The 14,971-nt window shown below is 43.5% G+C and overlaps 1 protein-coding gene across 4 annotated transcripts in view; it reads right to left on the bottom strand.

The window, feature by feature from the left end:
* The window catches only part of c3h8orf34 (chromosome 3 C8orf34 homolog), a 506,019-nt gene that overhangs the window by 369,596 nt on the left and 121,452 nt on the right, over positions 1–14,971 (bottom strand). Inside the window, exon 1 of one of the 4 annotated variants that reach the window (XM_067980320.1) lies at positions 12,763–12,810. The exons of the other annotated variants lie outside the window; for them this stretch is intronic. The gene's annotated coding sequence lies outside the window, so the exon portion shown is untranslated. Of the gene's footprint in view, positions 1–12,762; positions 12,811–14,971 lie in introns of those variants that run through there. 4 annotated transcript variants of the gene reach the window in all.

The raw sequence follows: 14,971 nt of genomic DNA, 5'->3' as shown, positions 1-14,971 counted from the left end.
AGCCTCCCTAAGGACTTCACATCTTTCCAAAAGTGCGGTGCCCAGAACTGGAGACAATACTCCAGCTGTGGCCAAACCAGTGTTTTATAAAGGTTCATCATGACTTCCATATTTTTGTACTCTATGCCTCTATTTATAAAGCCAAGGATCCTGTATTCTTTTTTAATCACTTTCTCAACCTGCCCTGCCACCTTCAAAGATTTGTGTACATATACCCCCAGATCTCTCTGTTCCTGTACCCCTTTTAGAATTGTGCCCTTTAGTTTATATTGCCTCTCCTCATTCTTCCTACCGAAATGTATCTCTTTGCTTTATTCTGCGTAAAATTTAATCTGCCACATGTCCGCCCATGCCACCAGTCTGTCTATATCCTTTTGAAGTCTATCACTATCCTCCTCACTGTTCACTACTCTTATAAATTTTGTGTCATCTGAAAATTTGGAAATTGTGCCCTGTATACCCAAGTCCAAGTCATTGACATCAAGAAAAGCAGTGGTCCTAGTACCAACCCCGGGGAACACCACTCTCTGTTCACTACACTCCCTCCAGTCTGAAAAACAACCGTTCACCACTACTCTCTGTTTCCTGTTACTTAGCCAATTCTGTATCCATGCTGTTACTGCCCCTTTTATTCCATGGGCTTCAATCTTAATAACATGCCTACCATGCGGCACTTTATCAAACGCCTTTTGAAAGTCCATATACACATCAACTGCATTGCTCTCATCTACCCTTTCTGTTACCTCATCAAAAAACTCAATCAAGTTAGTTAAACATCATTTGCCTTTAACAAATCCGTGCTGGCTTTCCCTAATCAATCCACACTTGTCCAAGTGAGTGTTAATTCTGTCTTGGATTATCGTTTCTAAAAGTTTCCCCACTACCGAGGTTAAACTGACTGGCCTATAGTTGCTGGGTTTATCCTTACACTTGAACAAGGGTGTAACATCTGCAATTCTCCAGTCCTCTGGCACCACCCCCGTATCTACGGATGTTTGGAAGATTTTGGCTAGTACTTCCGCAATTTCCACCCGTACTTCCCTCAGCAACCTAAGATGCATCCCATCCAGACCAGGTGACTTATCTACTTTAAGTACAGATAGCCTTTCTAGTACCACCTCTTTATCAATTTTTAGCCCATCCAGTATCTTAACTACATCTTCCTTTACTGAAACTGTGGCAGCATCTTCTTCCGTGGTAAAGACAGATGCAATTTACTCATTTAGTACCTCAGCCACCCCTCTGCCTCCATGAGTAAATCTCCTTTTTGGTCCCTAATCAGCCCCACCCCTCCTCTTACTACCCGTTTACTGTTTACATGCCTATAGAAGACTTTTGGATTCCTTTTTATGTTAGCCACCAGTCTATTCTCATACTCTCTCTTTGCCCCTCTTGTTTCCTTTTTCACTTTCCCTCTGAACTTTCTATATTCAGTCTGGTTCTCAGTTGTATTATCAACCTGACATCTGTCACACACGCCTTTTTTCTGTTTCATCTTACTCTCTCTTTTGTGATCCAGGGAGCTCTGGCTTTGGTTGCCCTACCTTTCTCCTTCATGGGAATGTACCTAGAATGTAACCAAACCATCTCCTCTTTAAAGGCCACCCATTGTTTAATTACTGTTCTGCCTGCCAATCTATGATTCAATTTACCCAGGCCAGATCTGTTCTCTTCCCACTGAAATCGGCCCTCCTCTAATTGAGTATTTTTCCTTTAGTGTGGTCTTGGTCCTTTTTTATAGCTATTCTAAATCTCATGATACAATGATCGCCGTTCCCTAAATGTTCCCCCTCTGACACTTGCTCCACTTGGCCACCTCAATCCCCAGAACCAAATCCAGCAATGCCTCCTTCCTCGTTGGGCTGGAAACATGCTGGTCAAGAAAGTTCTCTTCAACACACTTCAAAAATTCCTCCCCTTCTTTGCCCCTTGTATTATTATTATCCCAGTCTATATTAGGATAGTTGAAGTCCCCAGTTACCACTACTCTACAGCTTTTGCACCGCTCTGTAATTTCCCTGCAGATTTGCTCCTCGATATCCTTCCCACTAGTTGGTGGCCTATAAAATACACCCAGTAGTGTAATGGCACCTCTATTGTTTCTTAACTCTAACCAAATAGATTCTGTCCTTGACCCCTCCAGGACATCCTCTCTCTGCAGCACTGCAATATTCTCCTTAATCAGTACTGCCACCCCCCACTCCTCTCCTTTCTTTCCTTCCATATCTTTCCTGAACACCTTGTATCCAGGAATATTTAGTACCCAATCCTGCACTTTTTTGAGCCAGGTCTCCGTTATCGCCACAGCATTGTATTCCCATGTGGCTATTTGCGCCTGCAGCTCACCAACCTTGTTTATCAAACTTCGTGCGTTTACACACATCCACTGTAAACCAATGAAGCACTTTTGAAGTGTAGTCACTGTTGTAATTTTGGGAAACTAATTTGGTTTATTGAAAAAGAAAGTAGTAAAACTTTTGTAGTGAACAAAATGTTTCATTTTGTAAAAATGAAATGCCTTTTACTTCACCTCTAAGTAACTTGCATTGGCTTTCTTATTCAACCTTTAACAGTTTTGGCTCAGTGCCCAGCAGTCCAACTGGGTTTTTCTGTCAGCAGAAACATCTATCCTTGTCCACTGATGCTGCACCCATGGCACCTGCCAGGTGCAGTCCATGAAGAGAACATTCATCACTCAGTTCTCATCCATGACTGCCCTTTTGAGAGAAGCAAATAAGCATACGTGTAAACAACCACACTTCCCCAAAAATCTCTTAGCAGAATTACACATATGCCTCCCTTTATTTTGTTGAATGAATGTAATATGGAAGGACTTGTTACTTTTTTAAATTCAGCCAGTTTTACCATATTCTCGGTTTTAAATTTCTACAATTTTTATTTAGCTCAGACAGTGAATGGGTCAGAGAAACCTTTGTGGCTTCCGATACTAATGCTATGGGTGACTCATCTAACAGGTGTTATGCTGCTCATAAGAATTGTGGAATGAGAGATGCAGTGATTGTGGGGACACATTGCCAGCCACTGACAAATTTGCAAATGTATCAAAGGTATAGGTTGGCAGCTAAGAGTTCAGGACTCCACTGTGACTTTAGCCCATGACTACAGCTTTATCAAGCAAATGTCCTAAATACCGCACTGTTGCAGCTCAACATTTGGCCTTTTCCAGTCACAAAATGATCAGTAGCCTCCATGCTTTCTAATTGAAATACTGTTCACTTCTTGTCCTTGTGGCAAACACACAGAAGTATACAATAAATGTTCCTATGTGAGGATGCAGGAATGAGAAAGACTACTCATCTCATCTAATTAGCCCCATCATAATCAATACCCAAAAAACTAATTTCATCACCCTTCTGCCTTACTGTCAAACCCTAAGTTATCCGTTTGGTGGGTTTTACCTTTACAACCAAACGATCCTTAGGTAATGTCACAAAGAAGTCCCAAAATTACCTTGTACAGTTCATTAACTCTGGGCTCCCACATTTCTCCCTTTATTTCTGGTGCAATGCTACAATTGTTGGGCCCTCAACATTTTTTTTAGTAACTGTTTAAACTTGTTTTTAAAGCTTTATTGATCAAATTGTAAACTTTGAACTACAAAAGCTTGCACCTCATAATATGTGGCAGAGTCCACTAAAAATAAACGATTATTTACTTTCCCTATGGGACCAGCAGGAGCAGGTATGCTGCCCAACATTCTGTTCCCACCCACCAACCAGCTGCTGTTTCCCACCAGTTTTGGGAGAACAACTGACTGGGGGCATGCAGATGAGGCCCAGTTATTAAAATCTCCTGGGATTCATGCTGCAGAGATTAGGTGGGTGGCAGATCCTGCCTGCCCGATTCCCAAGTTAAAGTCAGAACTATAGAAATTACAGCACAGTAGGAGGCAGTTTTCATGTACCAATGCCAGCTCTCCAACTACATTTGAAAATTGAAGATCAAACTGAATGTCACTGAATTTCAAATGTAATTGACTAAACTGTAATTAAAATAGCAAAGAGTTCCACTTCCGTCACATATAAAATGTTTTATGCTGACAGTCAGTGTTTTTGGGGCCCTGTTGCTTTCAGCATTTGCTGACAAACATCAACATGGACTGTGCCACTCTCTCCTCAGCACCAATCGGACTGTTACTGGTGCCGGATCAAGCCTGTGCATACTTCAGGTGGAAATTCTCACAAGAACAGAAGTTCCTGCTTACGCAGTGGCTGGAATCACTTCAAGCTGCAGTACTCAGTTAGGAATGGCTCAGAGTGGAGAAGGAAGGGATGAGAAAAGGATAGTAATGAAGGGCAGAGAGAAGGGGAAAAATAGAAGAGAGGGAAGACGGCAGAAACTGGAGTGGTGTTTTGGAGGGTCAAGCTGGAAATGGAGCTTTGAGCTGGGGCAAAAGGAGAATGTCAACATTAAGAGTGACAGCACAAACTGGGTGGGGGGAGGATGGGGTGAGGAGCGCTATTTGAATCTGACGGGGGGGGGTACAAAGTGCCAGCACAAACTGAGTGGGCAAAGAGTGCCAGTATGAATTGAGGAGGGGGAGGAAGAGTCGCTGTTTGAACTGGAAGGAAGAGGGAAAGAGTGACAGCTTTAATTGAGGGGTTTAGAGGGGAAAACTGTTCCAGCTTGAACTGGAAGGGGTGGAAAAAAGTACTAGCTTGAACTGGTTTCGAGAGAGGAGTGGGAAGGGGGGTGAAAGAGGGAGAAGTGTGCGGGATGAACTAGGAAGAGAGAGTTGGAGGAAGAGAATATGTCTCTGACCTCAAAGTGAAGAGAGTAGACTGTCTCTATGAACTGGGTTGGGAGAGGTTAAAGGCAGGACAGTAACATGTTGAGGTAGTTTCTGGAGAAACAATGGTCTGTTTGGTTGAAAACAAATCCAAAAGTCATTTAGTCATTCTTTCTTTTAAGATTAAAAATATATCAATTGTGAAGTTTAAAAGTGCTTGAAAATTAACCAGAATGCTTATATTTTAATGTAAAATTTCAAATTTCCATGGCATCATACCCCTGAATCCCTCCTTAAAACATACCAATGCCGTGTCTTCAGCATTTGGATTCCCCCTTCAGCCTTTCATGTTGTTATGTTATTTTTTCATCCAATACAAACGATATACCAACAGCTTAAGTTGCAAAGCCCACGTAACTGCTTGCTGTCACATATCAGAGCTGTTTTTGGGTTGTCAGCTTTTTGAGGCCTGTGAAAGCTTTTTTGAAAGTTCTGGTCAGCTTTTGGTAGTTCTCTAGGATGTCACGTATATTTACAACCATCACTCCTTCTGCATTCCCTGCTCCAGAATACCTATTGTAAAGGTTTTGAGCTGCAGTTTGAATCCAGCTGATTTGTAATTTTTTAAAATTATTCGTTCATGGGATGTGGGCGTTGTTGGCGAGGCCGGCATTTATTGCCCATCCTTAATTGCCCCTGAGAAGGTGGTGGTGAGCCGCCTTCTTCAACCGCTGCAGTCCGTGTGGTGAAGGTTCTCCCACAGTGCTGTTAGGAAGGGAATTCCAGGATTTTGACCCAGCAACGATGAAGGAACGGCGATATATTTCCAAGTCGGGATGGTGTGTGACTTGGAGGAGAACATGCAGGTGGTGTTGTTCCCATGTGCCTGCTGCTCTTGTCCTTCTAGATGGTAGAGGTCGTGGGTTTGGGAGGAGCTGTTGAAGAAGCCTTGGCGAGTTGCTGCAGTGCATCCTGTGGATGGTACACACTGCAGCCACTGTGCGCCGTTGGTGAAGGGAGTGAATGTTTAGGGTGGTGGATGGGGTGCCAATCAAGCGGGCTGCTTTGTCCTGGATGGTGTCAAGCTTCTTGAGTGTTGTTGGAGCTGCACTCATCCAAGCAAGTGGAGAGTATTCCATCACACTCCTGACTTGTGCCTTGTAGATGGTGGAAAGGCTTTGGGGAGTCAGGAGGTGAGTCACTCGCCGCAGAATACCCAGCCTCCGACCTGCTCTTGTAGCCACAGTATTTATTTGGCTGGTCCAGTTAAGTTTCTGGTCAATGGTGACCCCCAGGATGTTGATGGTGGGGGATTCGGCGATGGTAATGCCGTTGAATGTCGAGGGGATGTGGTAAGACTCTCTCTTGTTGGAGATGGTCATTGCCTGACACTTAACTTGTGCGAATGTTACTTGCCACTTATGAGCCCAAGCCTGGATGTTGTCCAGGTCTTGCTGCATGCAGGCTCGGACTGCTTTATTATTTGAGGGATTGCGAATGGAACTGAACACTGTGCAATCATCAGCGAACATCCCCATTTCTGACCTTATGATGGAGGGAAGGTCATTGATGAAGCAGCTGAAGATGGTTGGGCCGAGGACACTGCCCTGAGGAACTCCTGCAGCAATGCCCTGGGGCTGAGATGATTGGCCTCCAACAACCACTACCATCTTCCTTTGTGCTAGGTATGACTCCAGCCACTGGAGAGTTTTCCCCCTGATTCCCACTGACTTCAATTTTACCAGGGCTCCTTGGTGCCACACTCAGTCAAATGCTGCCTTGATGTCAAGGGCAGTTACTCTCACCTCACCTCTGGAATTCAGCTCTTTTGTCCATGTTTGGACCAAGGCTGTAATGAGGTCTGGAGCTGAGTGGTCCTGGCGGAACCCAAACTGAGCATCAGTCAGCAGCTTATTGGTGAGTAAGTGCCGCTTGATAGCACTGTCGACGACACCTTCGATCACTTTGCTGATGATTGAGAGTAGACTGATGGGGCGGTAATTGGCCGGATTGGATTTGTCCTGCTTTTTGTGGACAGGACATACCTGGGCAATTTTCCACATTGTCGGGTAGATGCCAGTGTTGTAGCTGTACTGGAACAGCTTGGCTAGAGGCGCAGCTATTTCTGGAGCACAAGTCTTCAGCACTACAGCCGGGATGTTGTTGGGGCCCATAGCCTTTGCTGTATCCAGTGCACTCAGCCGTTTCTTGATATCACGTGGAGTGAATCGAATTAGCTGAAGACTGGCTTCTGTGATGGTGGGGATATCAGGAGGAGGCCGAGATGGATCATCCACTCGGCACTTCTAGCTGAAGATGGTTGCAAACGCTTCAGCCTTGTCTTTTACACTCACGTGCTGGACTCCGCCATCATTGAGGATGGGGATGTTTGCAGAGCCTCCTCCTCCCGTTAGTTGTTTAATTGTCGACCACCATTCACGACTGGATGTGGCAGGACTGCAGAGCTTTGATCTGATCCGTTGGTTGTGGAATCACTTAGCTCTGTCTATAGCATGTTGCTTCCGCTGTTTAGCATGCATGTAGTCCTGAATTGTAGCTTCACCAGGTTGGCACCTCATTTTTAGGTATGCCTGGTGCTGCTCCTGGCATGCTTTTCTACACTCTTCATTCAACCAGGGTTGATCCCTGGTTTGTTGGTAATGGTGGAGTGAGGAATATGCCAGGCCATGAGGTTACAGATTGTGTTGGAATACAATTCTGCTGCTGCTGATGGCCCACAGTGCCTCATGGATGCCCAGTTTTGTGCTGCTAGATCTGTTCTGAATCTATCCCATTTAGCACGGTGGTAGTGCCACACAACACGTTGGATGGTGTCCTCAGTGCGAAGACGGGTCTTCATCTCCACGAGGACTGTGCGGTGGTCACATCCTACCAATACTGTCATGGACAGATGCATCTGCAAAAGGTAGATTGGTGAGGACGAGGTCAAGTAAGTTTTTCCCTCGTGTTGGTTCCCTCACCACCTGCCGCAGGCCCAGTCTGGCAGCTATGTCCTTCAGGACTCGGCCAGCTCGGTGAGTAGTGGTGCTACCGAACCACTGTTGGTGATGGACATTGAAGTCCCCCACCCAGAGAACATTTTGTGCCCTTGCTACCCTCAGTGCTTCTCAACATGGAGGAGGACTGATTCATCAGCTGAGGGAGGACGGTAGGTGGTAATCAGCAGGAGGTTTCCTTGCCCATGTTTGGCCTGATGCCATGAGATTTCATGGGGTCCAGAGTCAATGTTGAGGACTCCCAGGGCCACTCCCTCCTGACTGTATATCATTGTACTGCCACCTCTGGTGCATCTGTCCTGCCGGTGGGACAGGATATACCCATGGATGGTGATGGAAGAGTCTGGGACATTGGCTGAAAGATATGATTCTGTGATTATGGCTATGTCAGGCTGTTGCTTGACTAGTTTGTGGGACAGCTCTCCCAATTTTGGCACAAGTCCCCAGATGTTAGTGAGGAGGACTTTGCCGGGTCGACTGGGCTTGGTTTGCTGTTGTCGTGTCCGGTGCCTCGTGGTCCGATGCCAGGTGGTCCGTCCGGTTTTATTCTTATTATGACTTTTCGTAGTGAGATTTTACAACTGAGTAGCTTGCTGGGCCATTTCAGAGGGCAATTAAGAATCAACCACATTGCTGTGGGTCTGGAGTCACATATAGGCCAGACCGGGTAAGGACAGCAGGTTTCCGTCCCTAAAGGACATTAGTGAACCAGATGGATTTTTACGACAATCCGGTAGTTTCATGGCCACCATTACTGATACTAGTATTTTAATTCCAGATTTTTTATTTAATTAATTGAATTTAAATTCCCCAGCTACCGTGGTGGGATTTGAATTCATGACTCTGGATTATTAGTCCAGGCCTCTGGATTACTAGTCCAGTAACATAACCACTATGCTACCGTACCCTATATATCTCCTCTCTCTCATTAGAAATGAAAGAAAATGAAATTGGTTAGAATAAACATAGCTCTTGATCAATAAACTGTCACCAACAAGTTATGCAAGAAAGACAACTACAAAATAACACTAACACGGTTAGCTGTTCAGGGTCACTTCAGCTCAATTCCTTCCAAGTACACCTTCCACTGGATGAGTTGGAACTTATGCTTCTTCTGTTGCGAACACTGAACTGCACATGAATGAGACTGAAAGATTTTTAAAAGAAATCAGTGAAAGCAGAGAAAAAGAAACAAACTAAAGAAATGAATTGCCAAATTTCAAAAATAAACAATCTGCAGGAGTATATCCACTATACAGTTCTGCATACAATGCTCATCTCGATCATTTTTTTACTTGGCTTCCCATAACAGAAATTGGATTCAGGGAGAGCTGTATTTACAAAAGCTTCCCTAATAGAATATTGTTTGTATTTTTATGGGTATTGGCTTGGGGGGTGGGGCGGGGGGGAAGAGGGAGGGAGGGAGTGAACAGAGGCCAAAATTAGAATAGTGTGGACATATTATCTATCGATAAAATGAACAATTTTCCATCTCCATGTGTCCAAGGTATACATTGTGTGTGGGAAAGTGTTGGACATACTTGTAGGGCATTAAGATTCCTGATTGGTTCGGTTTTTTTCAGAAACTTGAGCCAGTTAAAAAACACTTCAATGGTTACAAATACACTTTCTTTCAAAAAACTGCCATTCAAAAAAGAACAACGAATCACATCCCTCAAAAAAAATGAACACGATAGCATATTTCTATTTTCCCCTCTTTTAACCTCCCGTCCCCATCATTTCCACTCATGATACGCAAACTTTGATTCCTAGATCTGCTGCTATCTCCTCATGCCCTTAGTCATATTTCTCCAGTATCTTACTGGTCCTCCTATCTTTTTCACAGGCAGCATTCTCTTACCAGCTGGCATGCAATGTGGACCTAAGCTGGGAAAGGCCCCCCCCACCTCACCCTACTTCATTCCCTTATGGTCTCTAGCCACAGAATTTGGGCAGCTCTTTCCTCATTGGAATTCAATGGCCAATAGTTGCACGGTCCCCCTCTAGTCTAAATATGCTCAGAGGTGTTAAGGGCAGCCTTTTCCTGTAAGCAGATATAAAAAGTAAACGTGATGGAATTTGAAAGAGCAGGGACAGTGTCACCCAACTGTCCATGAACGTGCTGTAGTGAAGCAACAACAAGGGAGCGTGAACTCTGGCCAACACCCATCATGCAGCCATATGATAAAAGGTGGCAACATTTAGCTATTCTTTCATTAGCAATCTTCGTAAGTCCGGAAAATTTCTGCTCCCACAACGTATGGATATAAGAGACAACAGTGACTCGCTCTGCCATCCCCACCCAAGCAATTCGAATCAGGATCCTGATCGGGAGTGCCCCATAGCTCCAAAGAGGGCAATCCCCCAATCTGCAGCACCTACTCAAGTTGCTACAGAGCTACATCCTCAAAAATGGCAGTCCTGCTCCTCTCTTTCCTTGTTGCCTTAGTTCAAGTGTTGTCTGGAAAAGTTGAAAATGGAAAATCTGCATTTCATTTTTAGTTGCGAGCAGCAGCCCTTGCTGATTCACTCAGTAGACCATTCTGCAACCCCAGCATCTGCCAATCAGCTCAGTATTTTCAACTGTCGTCTGCCCATTTCTCACTTCAAAAGCAGGAAACCAGCAGAGGAAAATCTGGTGGGGAACCTGTACAACTATTTGCCTACCTCATTCAATTTCAGGCAGGTCTTTAAATGGCCGTTCAGCACCCCCATCCAAAACAGGTAACAACTTAAATATGCAAATCAGGGTACAACGCTTGATGTAGGACGCCGATTGCAATTTTCATGGAGAGCTGGGCGGAACATGGACGGCGCATGCTGTTCCCACTTTCTCAGTGTTTATAATTATTTATACACACACACACACACACATATACTTCCATTTCAAAGAAAGACATTTAGAATATTTTATTATATCATGTTTCATATATATATTGGTTGAGATATTGATACGGCAAAGAGATTTTAGTTTATTAGTCTCTGAGGAGATTTCCTCCTTCAGTCCTATGTAAATCAATCAAATTGAAAGTGGCAGAGCTACAAAAGACTAATAAATATCCACATCACATGCAAGACTCCATTGTTATAATTGCATCGTTTGATTGGATCTCCAAGTACTGATTCAGGTCAGAATAATTTATATATTTTGATTAACATCAAAGAAAGTGATTATAGTTAGCTGCTCTCTTGCACACAGAGATTTCTTAACCCCTTCAATTGCCACTTTAGACCTAAAAAGGATAGATCAGAGTACTTTCTAAATGGTGCAAAGCTCGAAACAGTGGAGGTCCAAAGAGACTTCGTGGTCCATGTACATAGATCATTAATATGTTATGGACAGGTGCAGAAAATAGTCAAAAAGGCTAATGGAGTGCTGGCCTTTATATCTAGAGGACTAGAATACAAGGGGGTAAAAGTTATGCTACAGCTATACAAAGCCCTGGTTAGACCACACCTGGAGTACTGTGTTTAGTTCTGGGCACCTCACCTTAGGAAGGATATAGTGGCCTTGGAGGGAGTGCAGTGTAGATTTACTAGAATGATACCTGGACTACAAGGGTTAAATTACAAGGAGAGATTACATTAACTAAGGTTGTATTCCCTGCCATTTAGAAGATTAAGGGGTGATTTGATCAAAGTTTATAAAATATTAAGGGGAACGGATAGGGTGGATAGAGAGAAACTATTTCCGCTGGTTGGGGAGTTTAGGACTAGGGGACATAGCCTAAAAATTAGAGCCAGGACTTTCAGGAATGAAGTTAGGAAACACTTCTACACGCAAAGGGTGGTAGAAGCTTGGACTCTCTTCCGCAAACAGCAGTTGATGCTAGCTCAATTGTTAATTTTAAATTTGAGATTGATAGATTTTTGTTAACCAAAGGTATTAAGGGATATGGGGCTAAGGTGGGTATGTGGAGTTAGGTCACAGATCAGCCATGATCTCATTGAATGTCTGCACAGGCTCAAGGGGCTAAATGGCCTACTCCTGTTCCTATGTAAGTAATCCAATTTTGACCGTGGTCCTGTGAACTGGCATTCCATCCACCAGTCAATAGTTCCAAATTTCATCTCCGCTCAGACCAAACTGTTCAGATGTAGTGCTGTCGCAAACCCTTCAGTAACAAATGTAAGGCCTAACATTGTGCGACTACCCTCCTGATATGGACTCTTGCAATTTCAGGCCTCTGATGTACAGAGAGGAAAGTGAAATGATGCATATAGCTGGAAGAAAAATTGATAGAGGGGTGGGAATCCTCAAAAAAAAAGCTTGGCCCTACTTGTCACTGTCAAAAAAGATTATATCCATCCAGTGATGGAATATGCCTGTTAGGTAATTGCCAGAAAAACCATCACTCAGCATGAACACGAAATGCCTTGATAAAGGCCTACTCCCTACTAGAGTCCACTGACTACGGGAAGAGGCTTTCACCAGGTTGGCAGGATTATGATTGGAGGAGTCTTTTCAGAGCTCCACCGGAGAAGCTTCACACACTGCTTTTCTCTCTGGAACTTGTTTCACTAACTGGAATGCTTGACAATTGTAAACAATTTTACAACACCAAGTTATAGTCCAACAAATTTATTTTAAATTCCACAAGCTTTCGGATGCTTCCTCCTTCGTCAGGTGAACGGTGTGGAAACCGTTCACCTGACGAAGGAGGAAGCCTCCGAAAGCTTGTGGAATTTAAAATAAATTTGTTGGACTATAACTTGGTGTTGTAAAATTGTTTACAATTGTCAACCCCAGTCCATCACCGGCATCTCCACATCATGGAATGCTTGAGTTCTACATAGAAACTTTATGCAAATCTACTCATCAGCCAAATCCGAGTTGTTAGAATGTGCAGCAGGTTTTGGGAAACATGTAATGTACAAATTTCCACATTTTTTTCAGCTTCCAGCGACCACCATGATCATTTATTCTTACTACAATATTTATGGACCCCTTATTAATTATCAGTTGAACCCAAAGGGACTCAGTCTGAACAGTACCTGAGATAATTATTTTCTTCTTTCTAATGCTGTAATTGTGTCCTTAGTTAGTGATGCCATTCATTTTTGCTTTTTGCTTCCCCTATTATCTTCTGAGATTAGTGTCAGGAATGTTTTGTTCCCAGCATTGAAGCCAAGTTTCTGTCAAACATATTACATCACAGCCTTCATGTTCTGATCAGGTTCAAATTCAAGTCTGCTGAGAGAAAAGCAAAAAGGCATAGGCAGTTTACTGACTAGTGCCAACAAAGCCCATGTAAGTCCTGGTCTGTTCAATGCTAAGACATACTAAAAACAAATCTATTTAGCCCACTTACCGGGACAGGGCTGCATGGTTTATATTTTTCTTATTCGTGAGGAGGGTTTGAAGTTAGACGAAGCATGTAAGTTTTGATTATAACTGTTAGACGTACAATAAAGCAGTTTAACGATTTGTATCTGGCTTCATCTCTTAAAGTCTTATCAGTCCACCTACTGAAAAATTGGAGGAGCACACATGTGAAAGGCACGCTATCTAGATCAGATCACAAGTCTATTGTTTCACCTCTGGGTTATGCTATCGTATGATTAGATATTGGGCGGGATGGGCACACTTCTGAATGCAAGATTCTGGAACTGTTTCCAGAAGTAATCAGCGCTGCTGAACCTGACAGAATATCTAAGGCAGATTTAAAATTGTAATAAGGATATTTGACATCACCACGTTATTGCTACCGCACTTGAATTTGCCCATCCAGAAATGGATGTTGGAAATAGCAATAGATAATGGGTTGGGATCCTGGCAGAATGAATCTCCTGCCAATTTTCCACTCCTGGCCACCTATGCCAGTATAATGGGTGGTCAAGAGCAGAAGATCGACGCTTATAGTTCCCATGGAAATTAATCATTTTAGTTACGAACATATGAACAATGACGGGCAGGAAGAGACCCTCTGGTCCATCCAGCCTGTCCCACACAATTATGTGTATCACAATATATACACTCTCCATCCCACCCAAAACCATGTGATCTCCTGGCAGAGGCAAAAAGTCAGATAAAAACCCAGGCCAATTTTGGGGGGGGGGGGGGGAAATCTGGGAAATTTCTCTCCGACCCCCCCCACCTCCCACCCCGGGCGATCAACACTAGTCCAGGAGATCACTCTGGCCCTGATAATTCTATGTAGTACCTACGTTTTGTAAGAGGTGATCTCCGCCCCAGCCAGGAACAGGTCCAGCTCTCACTTGAAGGAATTCAGTGAATCAGCGTCCACCGCACGAGCCGGCAGCCTGTTCCAGAGGTCCACTATTCTCTGGGAACAGAACTACCTCCTGACATCTAACCTAGATCTGTCCTTATACAGCTTAAAATTGTGTCCCCCTGGTACTCCCTAACCTATTTAATTGGAACAAACTGTCAACTCGAACACAGTCTAGTCCCTTCATCATCTTACAAACCTCAATCAGATCACCCCGAAAACTATGCTTCTCCAAAGTGTAGAGACCCAACTCTTTTAGCCTATCTTGAGGACTATGATGATTTAAACTGGGAATTAGCCTATTGGCCCACCTCTGCACCCTTTCCAAAGCCTCAATATCACCCACCATGTGAGGAGACCAGAACTGGACACAGTATTCCAAATGAGGCCTGACCAAGGTCTTATATAGGACAAGTTCCTAGATTTTATTCATAATGCTTCAGCTATTCATGTATAAACTCTTTTATCCTGTCCTGTTATTTTTTTGGTCCCATTCTCCTTTCTTTTTTTCCCTTATTCTTACCTCCAATGAACTTAGTCTTGACTACCCCCCAACCTTCTCTAAAGCAAGTCTTTCCTTCCCAAATCTCTGCATTTACTAGTTTGGGGTTGGTTAAATATTGTAGAGAGACTGGAGAAAAGCCAACATTTTAAGTTGATGATATAAACTAGAAAACAAGTCAAATTGATGTTCCATTGTTCATTCAAGACAAATCAGTATACAGGAAAATGCAAGAAAAACCTTGGAAATAAATGCAGACATGGTCTTTTTGACAGCTGGAGATCAATCGAAGCTGATGATTCACACAGCTCCTGCTTTGTGAATTACTCTGCGCTGCAAAGCTTATTAATGTGACAATCTAACTGAACAGTAACTCAAAAAGGGAATCAAGGCACAAAACATTGTAAATTTGCTATGAAAGAAGATCTGAATGGAGAAAACAATACAGTCACTGTTTCATTAATGGATG

This window comes from Heptranchias perlo, chromosome 3, assembly GCF_035084215.1.
Source record: "Heptranchias perlo isolate sHepPer1 chromosome 3, sHepPer1.hap1, whole genome shotgun sequence".
Lineage (NCBI taxonomy): Eukaryota > Metazoa > Chordata > Chondrichthyes > Hexanchiformes > Hexanchidae > Heptranchias > Heptranchias perlo.
Note: the sequence above shows the minus strand (reverse complement) of the source record. Positions and strands in the feature narration are given on the sequence as shown.